General features: G+C 38.2%; 1 protein-coding gene across 5 annotated transcripts in view; it reads right to left on the reverse strand.

The window, feature by feature from the left end:
• The window catches only part of SHQ1 (SHQ1, H/ACA ribonucleoprotein assembly factor), a 141905-nt gene that overhangs the window by 56878 nt on the left and 68405 nt on the right, over nt 1-16622 (reverse strand). The window lies entirely within an intron of this gene.

Here is a 16622-nt window from a genome sequence, read left to right on the forward strand (position 1 = left end):
TTTGATCCCCAGCCAGGGAGATAACCCACATGGCACAGTAGACCTCTCCCACCTCACCCGCTGTTCCCCTCAGCAGTGTATTTCAGTAGATCTCCCTTTTCTGCTCCCCACACTGACTCTGGTGAATCCTCTCACCCTTCCCCCACACCTTTGGCCTACACACCAGTTCTTATATGCATAAATAAATCTTTAAAAAAAAAGGAAAGTTTTCCTACCTAAATAAATATTTAAATGCACTGTAACTTTAATTAGATAATCTTCTAATTCGAACTTCAAAAATACCATGGAAATTATAGTTTTCAAACTTCTTTGTTCTTTATGTAAACATTTGTTGTGAAAGAACCACCTAAACTAACTTAAATTTATTCACCTTACAGAACTGACAAAAACTCAGCCTGAAAACTATCATAATAAAAGCTCAAAAATGAGCCAATAAAAATTACTTGGGAAAAAAGTCACCAAGTACTAAAGTTTTGTTCAATCTAATTACTTCCTCATTCTTTAAATAAACCTAATATAAATCCCAACCGAAGCCTACAAAAGGAACCTTTCACAACTCAATAACTCCCTAGGTGTTCCAAACTTCATGATAGCCCTGAAATTTATTAACTATAAAGCAACTTACTAAATCTACAGTAGTACCACTTCTTCCTTTGATCTGTGAAATACAACATTTTCAATTTAACTTCTTCATTCACACTGATCATATTTTTATCGACAATTCCCACTTGACTTCTAGATAAAAGTATCATAAGTTAGATAATCCCATCTCAAAATGCCTAAATTGCTGCCACTATATTTTTAACAAAATTAAGGAAGTAAGCTTCAAAAGAGCAGGGACTTGTGTTTTATTTACTAGTTAATCCCCAATAGCTTGCAGCAGCAAATAAATAAAATTAATGTGTTTCAAGAATGAATAAATGAATGACACAGTAATTACCTTATAATTTCTCTTATCCCATAGCTTCATATTCTAAGTGCTAATGATTTTTCCTTGGAGCTTCCCATTTCCCACCATTTCTGTGCACCTATCCTCACTCACACTCTTTATTATCTCATGCCAAAATTTCCTTCCTTCCCCCTGAACTCCTTTTCTCTCCCTTCTATGCCTCTGACGCGCATTTTTTATGCACTGCTTTTGTCAAGTTCCCACACTGCATGTCCTTTGTTCAATGGGTTCCCTAGCCATGGAAAGCCTTCTCTTTGTCTCTACACCTAATGGAAACTTAGCCTACCTTCAAAGCCTATGTCAAGTGGTCATCCTTCAGGCTACCCTTCTAGGGGTCAGAACTCTTCACTACACCCTGTAAAGGAAAGAAGTGGGAAGGAAACTCCCCATAAACTCACCTACTCACCTAATAGAAGCAGAACTTGAGGCTCAATAGACAAGATACAGTGCCACTAAGTTGAGCATCCAAGATCTACATTCTGGTATCACTGGTTCTAGAAGCTAGCCCCTATGCTCTGCTGCCCATATATTCTTGGCCCATTCAGTCACAGCATAACATTCTAGTGAGTTCAAAGTAGTATGGTCGGACCTCCCTGGTGGTGCAGCAGGTTGAACGCAGCGCTGTGAAGCTGTCTGCAGCCTCTGCAGCACAAGTTTGATTCCCAGCCAGCCAGGTAGATACCCACATGGCGTGGCAGACCTCTCCTGTCTTGCCCGCTGCTCCCCTCAGCAGTATTTTCGGTCCATCTGCCTGTTCTGTTCCCTGCTCTGTCTCTGGTGAATCCTCTCACCGCCCCGTGCCTCTGGCCTGTACCCCAGCTCTTGTATAAATAAAATAAATCTTTAAAAAAAAAAAGTAGTATGGTCAAAGCAGGTACCATGCTGTTCTTAAAGATTTAAACTATTTACATGGCTTCTTCAAATGCAGATAGAAAGAATGCCAACAAAAGTTGCTAAAGTGATTAAGAAAAATAAATACCTAGAGGGCCTACAACTACATTTGGTGAAGTCAAGATCAGAGTTGTGATTTATCAAATGATTATAGACCTACTTATAGAGTAGGTAATGTTTGATGACAGGTAAATTAAAGCACAAAAACTCATTGAAGTGATGCAACCGAATCAGCCATGTTGTCCAAGTAAGAAAAAAAATCAAGGGAGAACAAACTAAAATGCAAGAATTTTTTGAACAGTTTTAATGCCACAAAGAAAGAAGAAAATATTAGGGCAAGCATGTGCCAATTTCTTTCTCTCTCTTTTGGAGGTGAAGTACAGGGAGAAAGTGTTTAGTTTTATAATAAGGATTAGCTTAAAGTTTTAAAAGTCAAACACAGGTATTACCAGAAAAGTGAGCAATTCATTTGACATTTATATAAGCTCCTCTGTAGAGCTTATATAAGCCAGAACACTGCCTCCCGGATCACATTCCTAAGAAAGTTGCACATACACTTCTGTGAAAAAGGGAAATGCCATTTTCCCCAACCCCAGGTACCTTAGACTACCTTTAGCAGGTACCTTAGACTACAAGTCCCAACATGCCATGCATATCACTTCCTGGATAGGGGGAGGAGAAAGCTGGGAAGAAGGAAGGTGAATATATATAAGTGGAAGTGGAACAAGGATGGGGACAGGAGACACATGGATGGCGACACATGGAGGAGAGACAGGGAGAGATACTTGGAAAAGATATTTGGAAGACACACATGGATGAGAGACATGGGGAGGCTGCTCCTGGTCCTTGCTGAGACTACGGCAGTTGTTATCTTGATCTCATGTTGGATTACGTAACATATTTCTAATTTTGAGTCTCTCCCTTCGTCCCAGCACTCAGGGACCTGCCTAACACATTTTTTTGTGATTCCTTGCCAGCAGGTAACTTAGACTGGTGGCAAGCTTTCTGCCCACTTTAAGCCAAGCCTGTTTGAGCATCTTCTGTCTCTTTCTCTATGCACAACAATTCTATTAAAAACCTTTCACATTAAGGATATGTTTCTTTTGCCTTTGTGCGCATGGGTGGCTGGACCCCTTTAAGAGTATGCCTTCAGAGTTTGGGGTACCTGGGTAGCCCTTGGTCATGTGCTAACAAGAATAATGTGCTTTCCTGTTCTGGAAATACATGAATAGATGACTACATCTTAAAACAGACAAAATTGGACTATTCCAAATTAGAACCTTTGGCAATTTGAAATCTTCCTACTGGCAGACCAGGTTTGGCAGTATCTCTCACTAGAAGAGCAGCTCATGGCTGAAGGGACTTACAAAATGGAACCGTTCTCTAGAAGATTCTCAGGAAAGTGAGAGATTTTCGCTAGTTAAAATCTATCATAGGAAGGCCTCCCTGGTAGCGCAGTGGTTGAGCGCTGGGTTGCAAAGCTGCCTGCAGCCTCTGCAGCACCGGTTCAATCCCCGGCCACCGGGCAAGGGTCCCACATGGTGCGCAGACCTCTCCTGCCACCCGCTGCTCCCCTCAGCAGTGTACTTCATCACTCTGCCTGTTCTACTCTCCGCCCTGGCTCTGGTGAACTCTCTCACCCTCCTGCGCTTCTGACTGTACCCAGTGCTTGTATAAATAAATAAATAAATCTTAAAAAAAAAATCTATCATAGGAAAAATAATATAAATTGCTAGTAAGAGTCAAATTTCTTTTCAACTACTAGAACATTATAGCTGTATATGGCTGCAGTTTTCTGGGTTTCAAGTTCTGCACTTGAGTTTTGTGCTACACGAGACAAGACGACAAGAAGAGTAAAGTAAAAAAGAAGCGGTTAATCAAAATGCCTGAAGCAGGGCCTCCCCAGTGGCGCAGTGGTTGAGCGTTGGGCTGCAAAGCTGCCCACAGCCTCTACAGCGCCAGTTCTACCCCCAGCCACTGGCGAGAGCCCCACATGGCGCGCAGACCTTTCCTGCCGTGCCCGCTGCTCCCCTCAGCAGTGTACTTCATCAGTCTGCCTGTTCTACTCCCAGCTCTGACTCTGCTGAATTCTCTCACCCTCACATGCTTCTGACTATACCCAGTGCTTGTATAAATAAATAAATCTTTAAAAAAAAAAAATGCCTAAAGGAAAGCATTGCTTAGTCTTTATTTGTAAAATCTAAAAATAAAAGTAAAAAAAGTATTATTATCTAAAAATATATAGATAGCTTAGTAGATATCAGGCCAGAATTCTGGGGTTTTGATGAGTACACATTATCAAGAAGGATAATTTATGAACTATTTTAACATAATATTCATAGACCATTTGACCATAAAAATGACTGAAATGTGTCAATTTATTCAAATTATTATGAACAGAATCAAAGTATGGGAATTTGCTTCAACAGCACATAAGTTGCACTGCTTAACAATTAACATAAACATTCCTTATGTTTAAGTTTATGAAGGTATCTCAAATTCATTTCATTGTTTTTTAGTCCCAAATTCTTTAGATGGCCATTTAATTCTGATCTGTAATAAGAAACACACACTTGAAGCAATGAGTGACTATTTTTGAGTACAAATTTATAGTACTGTTATTAAAATTACATGTTATCTCTATAGCCACAAACAAAATTAAAACAAAGCAAACATATACTCTCTAGATGTTCCCTTGTACCTGGAATACATAAAAGCCAACCCAACCCTAACTTACTCTCAGGTCTCAAATTAGGCCATACTTTCTCTCGGAAACAGGATCCAAGTCTCCCCCAAGCTGAATTGGGTTCCTCACAATGTCTGGCCCATCCCTCGCCACTTGCTCTCCACCAAGTACTTTCCAAACATTTCATTATTTAACCCTACTAGTTAAATACTTTCTTGGGATGTGAAAATAAGTATAGCTGCTTTCCAACTATTAATCAATGAATAGTGTCAGATTTATCACCTGTGTGGCTAACTCCCAATGGAAAGGACAAACTTTTTTTCTTTCTCCTCTGATCTAGAACAATATCTAGCAAATTGTACAATCCGGACCAATAACCTGGTTGTTAACGTAGTCTGGGGTAGACAGAACCTAAGTTTTAAAATATGTGGTCAAACTCCTCGGTTGACCTGTACTATAACATAACACTTTTGGAGCTGTCAGCTTTGTTACTGTGTCATGGCAAATACAGAGCATACAATTTGTTTCTGTCTTTCCTTATAATATCTATTCCCAATCAAGAATGTAGTTGTGCCAACTTTCTTATATGACTATACCACCTAAAGTCCAGATAATGAATTTTAACCCTAATACTGCTTTTTCTGCTTTAACAATCCATATGAGATTTGCTGCTTTGAAAAGTTAGCCTTGATATTAACTCTATCGACCTCCATAAGTCACTTGTCAAAGTAGAGGTTGTTTCAGTGTAGAAATTCATTGCCAAATAACATAAAAGCCATATTATGGCAACATGACTAATTTCAATATCTCTAGACAATTAAGAGTGAAGTGTCCAGGTGGAACACAAAAAATTTTTTTTTAAATTCCCATCTAGACAAAAGTACAAAAGTACCCCCAAAACCCCCTTCATTAAAAAGCTGAAGATGTACTGGGAATAAAAAATCCCTTGCAACTGAAACTTGGATCTTAAACAATCCTTAAGCATTTAAAACTTCATAAGCCTGTGGTAATGTTTTAATTCAACTATTCCACCCTATGTATCTCAATGCTCAGTATCTCCATTTAAAATAAATTATTTTTGTTGTTGAACATTATACTTCATTTGTCCAATAAATATCGCATACTAATAATACTAACATTCTCTGGAGCTAGCTTAGTTTCAAAGTGGGAAAGAACAGAGACAGTAGGCTCATAAAGGATTACAACAAACCCAGTCCAACCTGACTTGAGTCTTTCGTTGATAAGTATTGTCAAGGTAGAAGGAAAAGGAGCAGCCCTCTGAAGCCCTCACTGTATTCCAGTGAGCATGCTTGCTCACTGCTAAATGATATGCATCCTGGTCAAACTGAGCTCTGCTTCTTTACATTTTAATAAATTCTTTACATTTAAATAAATGTACTCAATACACTTAATAAACTTTAATAAATAAACGTAATATTGAATTAAATAAATTAATTTTATAATTTAATAAATACTAAAGTAAACATACTTTGGTAAAGGTAATTATTTATATTAAAAGTTCACATGAAAAATTTTGATTATGAAATTAAGATAGTAGGATTCTCATCGCAATTTCTAAAATAACTAAGGAAAGATCATTAAAGAGCTGTACATAAATAATCTTATGCACTGCTTAATTTCTCCACAAAGTAAAAGATGGTCATTATAACTGTTCCACTGTGGGAAGGCTGTGCAGCCCAGAATCCACTTGTTCTTGGTGTCATTTCTTAGCTATTCGGTACTTAACTATAATGTATTTCCAGAGGTGTAAATTATGGGGAAATTCTTCAGAACTGTTGTGGAAATTACATGACTCTGAACATATAAGCACCTTACAGATGACAGGGAAAGAGAACAGCCGGTCACAGAAGATGACCAAAGGTCTAGGATTCCTTTTACAGTAGAACTCCCTTATTTATGGTTTTGCTATCCATAGTTTCAGTTACCCATGGTCAACCACAGTCCAAAAATATTACCTACAATAAGATATCTTGAGAGAAAATATTCACATAGCTCTTTACAGTATATTATAATTGTGTATTTATTATTATTATTATTACTGTTACACTGTACCTAATTTATAATTAACTTACAAACTCTATCATAGGTAGGGGTCTGTGTGGGTGTGGGTTTGAAAAACAAAGCATCTATAGGGTTCAGTACTAACTGAGATTTCAGCCATCAACTGGGGATCTAAGAACACGAGCAGAGTAGCCTCTCCCATCCACACCACCGCTGGATCACCAGCTCAGACCATATCACCTATTCTCAAACTACAGGCTTCAGGCAGGAAGAGTGGTGTCTGCTCCATGTCACTAAGCTCTCCCCCTTCAATGACTCCATCCCCAGTGTGATGTCAGATGAATCTCACATCATATACGTGTCACAGACCCGACCACCAAATTCTCCCTTGGTCCCTCACTGAATAAGATCTAGCCTCCATAGCAAACTAGTGCAGGCTTTCCAAAATCCTGTCCCAATATGCCATTTCCACCTTCCTCATACAACTCCCCTTCACAGCCAGGCTTCCAGACAAACAGTATTCGCCATTTCTTGGACATATAACTTTAATTTTCCACTCCCTGATTTCTTTACCTTCTATTTTCTCAGGGAATACCTTCCTCCCCTTCTTTTCTTCTAATTCCTGCACATTCTTCAAGTAATAGTTATCAAATCAATGTACCCCATTAGGCCTGTGCTGTTTCTTCCTTATAAGCCCGTCCCTTCACCCCAACTCAAAGGCATCACATGGGGTCAAAATGAAGTGTGATACTGAAATCCTGTAACCACCCCTTTAATCCTGACCAAGCTCTGATTGGCAAGAGTAACAATACGAAGGAAAAGAAAGGTGTGGGATCTGCTTTTTGGTTTTTTAATTAAGGTTTCTGGACATTGTTATTTAGAGAACGTAGGACATCTCCTACTTCCTTCCTAAACTAATATTGGAAGCCACAAAGAGATGAGACTTAGTCTCAGGCTGAAGCTGAAAAGCAGACACCTGGTGTTGGCCCTTGCTGCAGCTGGAAACTGGGAGTTCTGAAAGGGTATGAGAGACACTGGCACTTAGCATTAGAGTTGAAATAAAAAACTGCTGGGCAACACAGGCCAACATGTCTGGGCTCTCAGACATGCCATGGTGTTATAGTAGTACTTGAAATCTTTACTTCAGTGTTTGTATTTCAGCTTTTAAAAATTTATATTAAGAAACATTTTTTTAACACTTCTTTTTAAGTCCCCCCATACTAGCCAGACTACACAGCTCACAAGGCAACAACAGGTTAGCTACACATGTGGTTGTACGTCTCCAGTTCACCCAGGCCTCATTACTCTCATTTTCATAAATCCTGCCATCCTCATTCATTCCCCACACAGCAAAAAAGCACCTCAGCTTACTTCTAATGCTGAGGGAACTACTTGAATAGGAACAAACCAGATCAACTACATCTCCTCCTGTGGGACTTTAAGGAAATTGCAAACAGAAATGACCCCATTCCTCTACTGGCCATTTAGGATTGAAGGCAGCCAAAGACCTTGGCCCCTAGAAAGGGACTCCTCTCCAAAACTGTGAATATACCAATAGTAACAGTAGGCAAACATTTTTTTTGTAAAAAGCCAGACAGTAAACATTTTGGTTTTGCAAGCCACATAATCTCTGTTGCAACTAATCAACTCTGCCATTATATCATAAAAGTAATCACTAAAATTTGAATTTCATATAATTTACATGTGTCATGAAATACAATATTCCTTTGAATTTTTTCAGTATATAAACATGTAAAAAAGCTTTCTTAGGTCATACAAAATGGATTTGGTCTGTGGGGTGGCAATTAGGGTATTTTCTAAAAGGGACATTCTCTTCATACCATTCTCTTTTGACTTATCATATCTGTTAAATAACAAACTCCATGAAAGCTAAGATCAAGTCATATATATATTCTTATAAATCTTCACTGGGTCTGTTATAATGTCTTACACAGAAAAGGGATTTGATTAATGTCTTTTAAGTAAGTATTTGCCACTTGTTATTTTTCAGTATTAACTTCCTACTTACAGAAACTCTAAAATGCATAAATACAATTCTCGCCTGTATTCCAGAAATATATAAAACATTACTCAACATACTTAATTCCAAGTCTCAATATTACTATACAATAAAATGTTTTCTTTTCGTTCTCCCAAGTTTGCCTTAAATATATACAATTTTCAGCCTTCTTTTTTTTAAAAAGTTTATTTATTTATTTATTTATTTATACAAGCATGGGGTACAGTCAGAAGAGCGGGAGGGTGAGAGAATTCACCAGAGCCACAGCGGGAACAGAACAGGCAGCCGACGAAACACACTGCTGAGGGGAGCAGTGGGGGCGGCAGGAGAGATCTGCGCGCCATGTGGGACCCTCACTGGCGGCCAGGGATCGAACCAGCACTGCATAGGCTGTGGGCAGCTTTGCAGTCCAGTGCTCAACCGCTGCGCCACAAGAGGAAGCCCTCCCTTATCTTCTTAAAGAAAATAGACTTAGAGTTGCTTCCTTATATATACAAACACACAAAAAAAAAATCTCAACACTGAACTTCAGATTTATTAAAAGAGGCACTAACTAGAACTTTCTAAAAACCCTAATATCAAGTCATGAAACTAACTTCCTGAATTTTCTACATAGTTCAGGTCAGAAACTGCAAAAATTAACAAAACTTTAGCAAATAGTACAGGAAATAAAGTATAAATTTAAGTTGCATGCATAGGGAAATATTTAAGACATCAATGGATTTTGAGCCATGACTCACAGGAAAGCACTGTGATATAACTCAAATTTCCAAAGGACGCTAATACTTGAAGATACTTTAAGTGATTTTTTTTTTTGCAGCATAACCATAAGCTCTTAATCATTTATAGCAATCAAAAGGCAATTTATTATTTCTAAACCATACAGGAATACTGCCCCCTGCAGAGTATTTTGAGAGAACAAAGAATATTTTATATAAATTTAACTCAGAAATTTTAAGATTCATCCAAAAAAATATTAGTGATTACCAATATTTAATGATTCAGAGCAGTATGAAGGAAAAAGATTCTAGGGAGATGACTGGAATTTGATTTTCTTCCCTGTAATGCTCATATACAATGTCCTTCTAGTGATATATACAAGCATTATATCACAATGATATATACTCACAATGTTCTGAGGATAAGTACTACAGATAAATAAATAAGAATGTGCAAATATAAGGGATTGGAAGTACTGATTTGGTCTCTGAGGAACAGACAAGAATAGAAATTTGCTTTGCCTCGGAGAAGGAGAATGCCAGGCAAGGGAGGCCAAGGATGAGCACAGTCTTTCTCTCCCTCCTACACTCCTGCCTCACCACACTCCAGCTCTGCAGCCCCTCCTTTCTTGGATGAGCTGCTGTGTAAGTGGTCAGCAAAACCAGGTATAAACAGTATGTCAATATTTGATTTGAATTTCATGCAACTTAAGTTTCCTGAAAGCACTATGATTGCTCCCATGTTAGAAATATTTTAAATGTGATGGGATTTAACCAGGAAATTAGAAGTTCAAAAACAATTTAGAATGAAGACGAAAACAAAGTAAGAACATCTCCTAGGTAGAGAGCAGGGAATTAAATAATATTTAAAAAGCAGTTAAATAAAATTCTGATGACCAGTTAACTTGGGTAGAAAAGGAGCTATCAACTAGTTTTAGAGGCTGTAGGGCAAATCTGAGTCAGAGAGCATATGAATTCCAAATTCTCTGTGATGAAGGCTATTCCATGAACTTCCTTAAGCTATTCACTTACATTATTTAAAACACTTTCTTCCATCATTTTACATCCAGTACTGCCCTTTAAGTTCCAATTCAAATCTCACATCCTCAATGAAGCTTTCTCTGATTCCTAATGAAATGTCACCTCTCCCTTTTTTGAATTACTTAGTCCACATATCTTGCAAGGCACTCACCACTGTCTACTCTGTATTTTATGTTCTTGACAGACATCTTAGCTCTGATACCAGCACACTGGTCCCTAAATTCAGAACTTAAGTCTACTTCTTCTACTGCTCTTTATATTTACAGAGTACTGTGCATATAATAAATAGCTTTTTTAGGGCCTCTCCTGGTGGCGCAGCGGTTGAGTGCTGGGCTGCGAAGCTGCGCGCGGCCTCAGCAGCACCGGTTCGATCACGAGCTGCCGGGCAAGGGTCCCACATGGCGCGCAGACCCCTCCTGCCGCCCGCTGCTCCCCTCAGCAATGTACTTCGTCACTCTGCCTGTTCTGCTCTCCACTCTGGCTCTGGTGAATTCTCTCACCCTCCCGCGCTTCTGACTGTACCCAGTGCTTGCATGAATAAAAAAAAAAAAAAAAAAAGCTTTTCAGTAGATACTGACAGAATACCTGCTGAATGAATTAATAAAAAACTCATCAACCAATTAAAAATCCTTAGTAATATGAAACTGCAGCAGAGGCTGAGACTCAGAAGTTGGAAAAAGCAAGGGCTTCTCTCCCTCGGTTACATGTCTTAAATGACTTGAATATAAGTCAGTCCCTGACTTTAGATTTCACCCCCTATATTCTCTGGTGAATTCTCTCACCCTCCCACATCTCTGGCCTGTACCCCAGTTCTTGTATAAATAAATAAATCTTTAAAAAAAAATAAATTAAAAAGTCTAACAATTCTTTACAATCTCCATAATTGGGAACTCATAAAATTAAATACAGATAAATGCCACAATGGAAAATTCCCAGTCTCACCTTTCAGTTTTCAAGTTTAGGGTAATCTTCTTTACAAGTCAATAAAACAAAGTATTTGCTAAACTGATGCTGGAATAAACAATTCAAATGCTAAAAATAAATTCATCTTCAAGGTTTCATCAAAACTCACACAATACACTTCCTATCCCTCAACTTCTTGAATAACAATTTTCTTAAAGAAAAAAGGTTGGGGCCTCCCCGGTGGCGCAGCGGTTGAGCGCTGGGTTGCAAAGCTGCCTGCAGCCTCTGCAATGCCGGTTCAATCCCAGGCCGCCAGGCAAGGGTCCCACATGGCGCGTACACCTCTCCTGCAGCCCGCTGCTCCCCTCAGCAGTGTACTTCGGTCCCTCTGTCTGTTCTGCTCCCTGCTCTGGCTCTGGTGAATTCTCTCACCCTCCCGCACTTCTGACTGTACCCAGTGCTTGTATAAGTAAAATTTAAAAAAAAAAAAAAGAAAAGAAAAAAAGGTTGGCCCTGTGCTGTGATTCTTCTTTGTTTTCACATTAATCATGCTATTATATCTACAGAAGAAGTTAGTAAAACAGTCATTTCTTGAAAATCTCTTAGCTTTTAGTTGATAATATTAACTAATATACTGATGGCTATTTCTTGGGTTATAGCCCAGCCCTGTAGCTACCAGTATCAGATCTCAAATGTTTACAGAAAGGTTATTTTCTGAGTCTTAAAAAGAAAACAGAATCCACCCCCCCCAAAAAAAATTTTCAAATGTGTATTAGCAAAAAAATATGTATACATCTAACCAAAACTTACAATGTTTTCCACAAAATGGTATATGAATTTAAATTTGAAACATAAATATAGTGAGTTGTAAAGCACCCAGACTTAAAAAAAAAACTATAATGGAAAATTGAAATATGTATAAAAAAGAAAGAACAGAGCAGTAAACCACCACATCCACCAAACAGCTTCAGCAAGAAACAACTTCTGTCCAACCATGATTCATCTGTTTCTGCACACTTCCCCCAAACTACCCTCAATTATTTAAGTAAACCTCAGGCTTCATGTAATTTCATTTACAACCATTTCAGTGTTCAAAAGGGCATAGACTTCGAGCAGACAGACCTGACTCTACCAACAACCAGCAGTGTGATCCACGGCAAGTGATTTTACTTGAGGCTGTCTTCTATCTGCAAAATGGGGCTGGTAGTCCCCACTTCTCAGGATTATAGTATGAACAAAATGAGACAAGGTATCGAAAGAACTGAGCCTAACACTGGAGCACAGAAAATAGTTCATACACAAATGTGGTTACTATTACTGTACTACCACATTAGGCTAACAAAGAACAAAGGGGATATCAAATACACCCATATTTTAAAAAAGAAATATTAAACTCTCTATGCTGAACTTGTAAAGTGACCCCAGATCTCAATATTTAGCTCCAGTTTAAGGTTAAAGGGATTCCATAAATCTCTTTGGATAAAGTCGTTGACTTGCTATTGGGAATCCACCATCCCTCCTCATGGGGAGAGGAGGAAGTGCTTTCTTGTCACCTTAAAGCAAGAGAAAGGGGGTTTAACAGAGGCCCTTAGAAAACGTAATCTACCTGCCCTGGAAATTGTGGGGTACAAAGACTAGTGTTGGATTCACACCTGAAAGGCCATTCACTGAACAGCAGAACAGAGGAGCCAGTGGTGGCTGGTGAAGGGCCCACTCTGGAGCAAGCAATATTTCTTAGAATAGCAAAAGGGATCCATGCCCATTAGTGGCTTCCTGAGACGAAAGGGAAGATTTTTTTTTTTTTTAATCAAGTTCAAAGGGGAGATTTTAAGTGCTGAACTGAGATTCCCCTTATAATCTAAAGTGACAGGAAAAAATTACAGAACATTATATATTATAGGATGTGTGTGTGTGCACGTGATGTATTTATAGAATATGTTTTTTCCATCCAGAAATAATAAAAGAAAGAATCTACAGGATGATCTCAAAAGGAGAACTAGGGAAAAAAATTAAGCAGTTTCCTTTCTACCCCAAGATTTTCACCTGTGGCAACATTATGTGTTCAATAGTTACACGAAAGTATGGAAGAACGATGAGAAATGGCTTTATAAAAATTAATGAATGCAGATATTAGTGCAAGTAGTATATAAACAATGCATAATATTAAACCATATCACGTTCGAATAAAATTTCTCTACACTTATTAAAAAAGCTGCTTTCTTTTAACCCCTTTTAAAATTTATTTTCAATGACTGATAGCAGACAAGCGATGCTTCCATGAAGGATTTCACCCATTCTTCCCAAAGAATGCAAGGAGGAAGTGAAGGTTGCATAAGACACAGGAACAGAGGAAAAAGGGGGGATGCAATCACAGATCCAAACTGCTGATTCAGGGAGAGCAACCCCATGAGCTAGGCCCTCTGTTTAGCACTTAAAATAGTATTTAAAGGGACGAAGTAGGTTTTCTATCCTTAAGAATTAGAGTTAGATGTAAAGCAGCAGTGTGAGTAAATGCAGTCTTTGACAGTATGGCAGACAATGGGACAAGGAATACAGAACTGGAAATTACCAAAAGCCTATTAAAGATTCCTTGTGAAGGTACAGTGAAGTCAAGTAAGGCAAATCCATGGCTCTTTTAAAAACCTCTATCTTTTTTTTTCCTCCTCTCAAATTTTATAGATTTACCACTTATTTACAGAACTATACATTTGGGAGATCTTCACACCTCCATGTATGTACATGCCCCATTCACCTTCCACTAAGCCTCTGATGCCAACACCAGTGACATTATTTTCCCTATTCCGTTCCCCTCTCCTTACTCCCCCTCTGGTAACCACAAAGTTTAAAGTCAAAGCCTTTTTACAGAGTCTATGAATTATCCTTTTTGTTTTGCCAGTTTGTTTTATTTGGGTATTAGTATTTCACAAATGAGTAAAACCACCCAGTAACTGTCTTTCACTTTCTGACTCATTTCACTCAGCATAATCGCCTCAAGATCCATTCACTAATCCCAAAAGGCCCTATTTCTTTTAACATTCAGTATATTATATTCCATAACTACTTTATCTACCAAATCTGCTAACAGGCATTTAGATTGGTTCTATGTGTTGGCCATTGTGAATATCACTGCATATATTTTTCTTTTGTACTAAGGTTTTCATATTATTTAAGAACATCTTGAAGTGGTATTGCTAAATTACATGGCATTTCCATTTTTAGTGTTTTGAGGAACTTGCATACTTTTTCCATAGAGATGCACCAATTTACACTCTCCCCCTTAACAGTAGATGAGTGTTCCTTTATCTCCATATCCTCACCAACATTTGTTGTCTCCAGTCATTTTGATATAGGTCATTCTCACAGGGGTGAGGTGATATCTCATTGCAGTTTCAGTTTGCATTCCCTTACAATAGTGATGTTGAGTGGTTTTTCTCATATGCCTATGGGCCACCTGCATGTTTTCTTTGGAGAAATGCCTATTTAGGTCTTCTGCCCATTTTTTCATTGAGTTGCTTATTTAATATACAAATATCTTCTCCCAGTGTGCAGGCTGCCTTTTTGTTTCTGTAGTAGTTTCTTTTGCTGTACTAAAGCTTTTTTACATGATGTAGTGCTATTTAATTTTGCTTTTATTCCCCATGCCATTGGAGTTGAGTCCCCAAGTACATCTCTAAGGTTGACACCAGGAGTGCATAACTTATTTTCTTCTATACATTTTATGGTGTCAGATCTTGTATATAAGTCTTTTTTTTTTTTTTTTTAAATATTAAATTTTATTTTTATATTCCCCCATACAATTGCAAACGCCCCATTCTGACCCCAATCCTTCCCCTCCCGCCCCCCCACCCCCAAAAAGTGTCTCTGGTTCATAGTTTTTTTGTTGATTTTGATTTTCACTTTCTTATATTCATTTTCCTGGTCCCTTATTTAAGTTTTCTAGATTCCTGCTATGAGTGAGACCATCCGGTATTTTTCTTTTTCTTTTTGCTTATTTCGCTGAGCATGATCCCTTCCAGTGCCATCCATGTTGCTGCAAATTGCATGTGTTTATCTTTTTTGAATGCTGAGTAATATTCCATGGTATATATGTACCACATCTTCTTGATCCAGTCATCTATTTTGGGCATTTGGGTTGTTTCCAAAGCTTAGCTATTGTAAACAGTGCTGCTATAAACATAGGAGTGCAGGTGCTCTTTGGAATTGATGTTTCTGTGTCCTTTGGGTAAATACCTAGGAGTGGAATTGCTGGATCATATGGAAGCTCTATGTTTAGTAGGTCCAGAAATCTCCACACAGCTCTCCATAGTGGTTGGACCAGTTTGCACTCCCACCAACAGTGCACAAGAGTTCCTTTTTCTCCACATCCTCGCCAACATTTGTTGTTGCTAGTTTTTTTAATATGTGCCATTCTCACTGGTGTGAGATGGTATCTCATGGTAGTTTTGATTTGCATTTCCCTGATTACAAGTGATGTTGAACATTTTTCATATGTCTGTTGGCCATTTGCATTTCCTCTTCAGAGAAGTTTCTTTTTAGCTCTTCTGCCCATTTTTTGACTGGATTATTTTCTTTGTTGTTGCTGAGTCTCATCAGCTCTTTGCAGATTTTTGTGATCAGTCCTTTATCATTAGTGTTGGGTGCAAAAATGTTCTCCCAGTTGGTGGGGTTTCTCTTTGTTTTTGTTATTGTCTCTTTTGCTGTGCAGAAGCTCTTTAATTTGATGTAGTCCCAGCTGTTTATCTTTCTCTTCACTATCACTGCTTTGGGTGATGTGTCTGTAAAGATGTCTTTGATGTGCAAATCCCGTAGTGTTTCGCCTATATTTCCTTCTATGTATTTTATGGTTTCAGGTCTTATGTCTAGTTCTTTAATCCATTTTGAGTTGATTTTTGTGTATGGTGTGAGGTAGTGGTCAAGCTTCATTCTTTTGCATGTAGCGACCCAGTTTTCCCAGCACCATTTATTGAACAAACTTTCTTTGCTCCAATGCATAGTCTTTGCTCCTTTGTCAAAGATTAGTTGACCATAAATCTGTGGGTTTATTTCTGGATTTTCTATTCGATTCCATTGGTCTGTATGTCTGTTCTTGTTCCAATACCATGCAGTTTTGATGATTATGGCTTTGTAGTATAGTTTGAAGTCTGGGAGTGTGATGCCTCCATTTCCTTCTTTTTTTTTCAGTAGAGCTTTGGCTATTCGGGGTTTTGGTGATCCATATGAATTTCATCATAATTGTTCTATTCTTTGAAGAATGCCATTGAGATTTTGATTGGAATAGCATTGAATCTGTATATTGCTTTTGGTAGGATGGCCATTTTTTTTTTTTTTTTTTTTTTTTTTGTTTCTCTGAATTGAGAATTTTATCCAAATAAATGCCACATACCTTCCAGA

Source organism: Talpa occidentalis, unplaced genomic scaffold (assembly GCF_014898055.3).
Source record: "Talpa occidentalis isolate TD23 unplaced genomic scaffold, MPIMG_talOcc4v2.1 talOcc4.10, whole genome shotgun sequence".
NCBI lineage: Eukaryota > Metazoa > Chordata > Mammalia > Eulipotyphla > Talpidae > Talpa > Talpa occidentalis.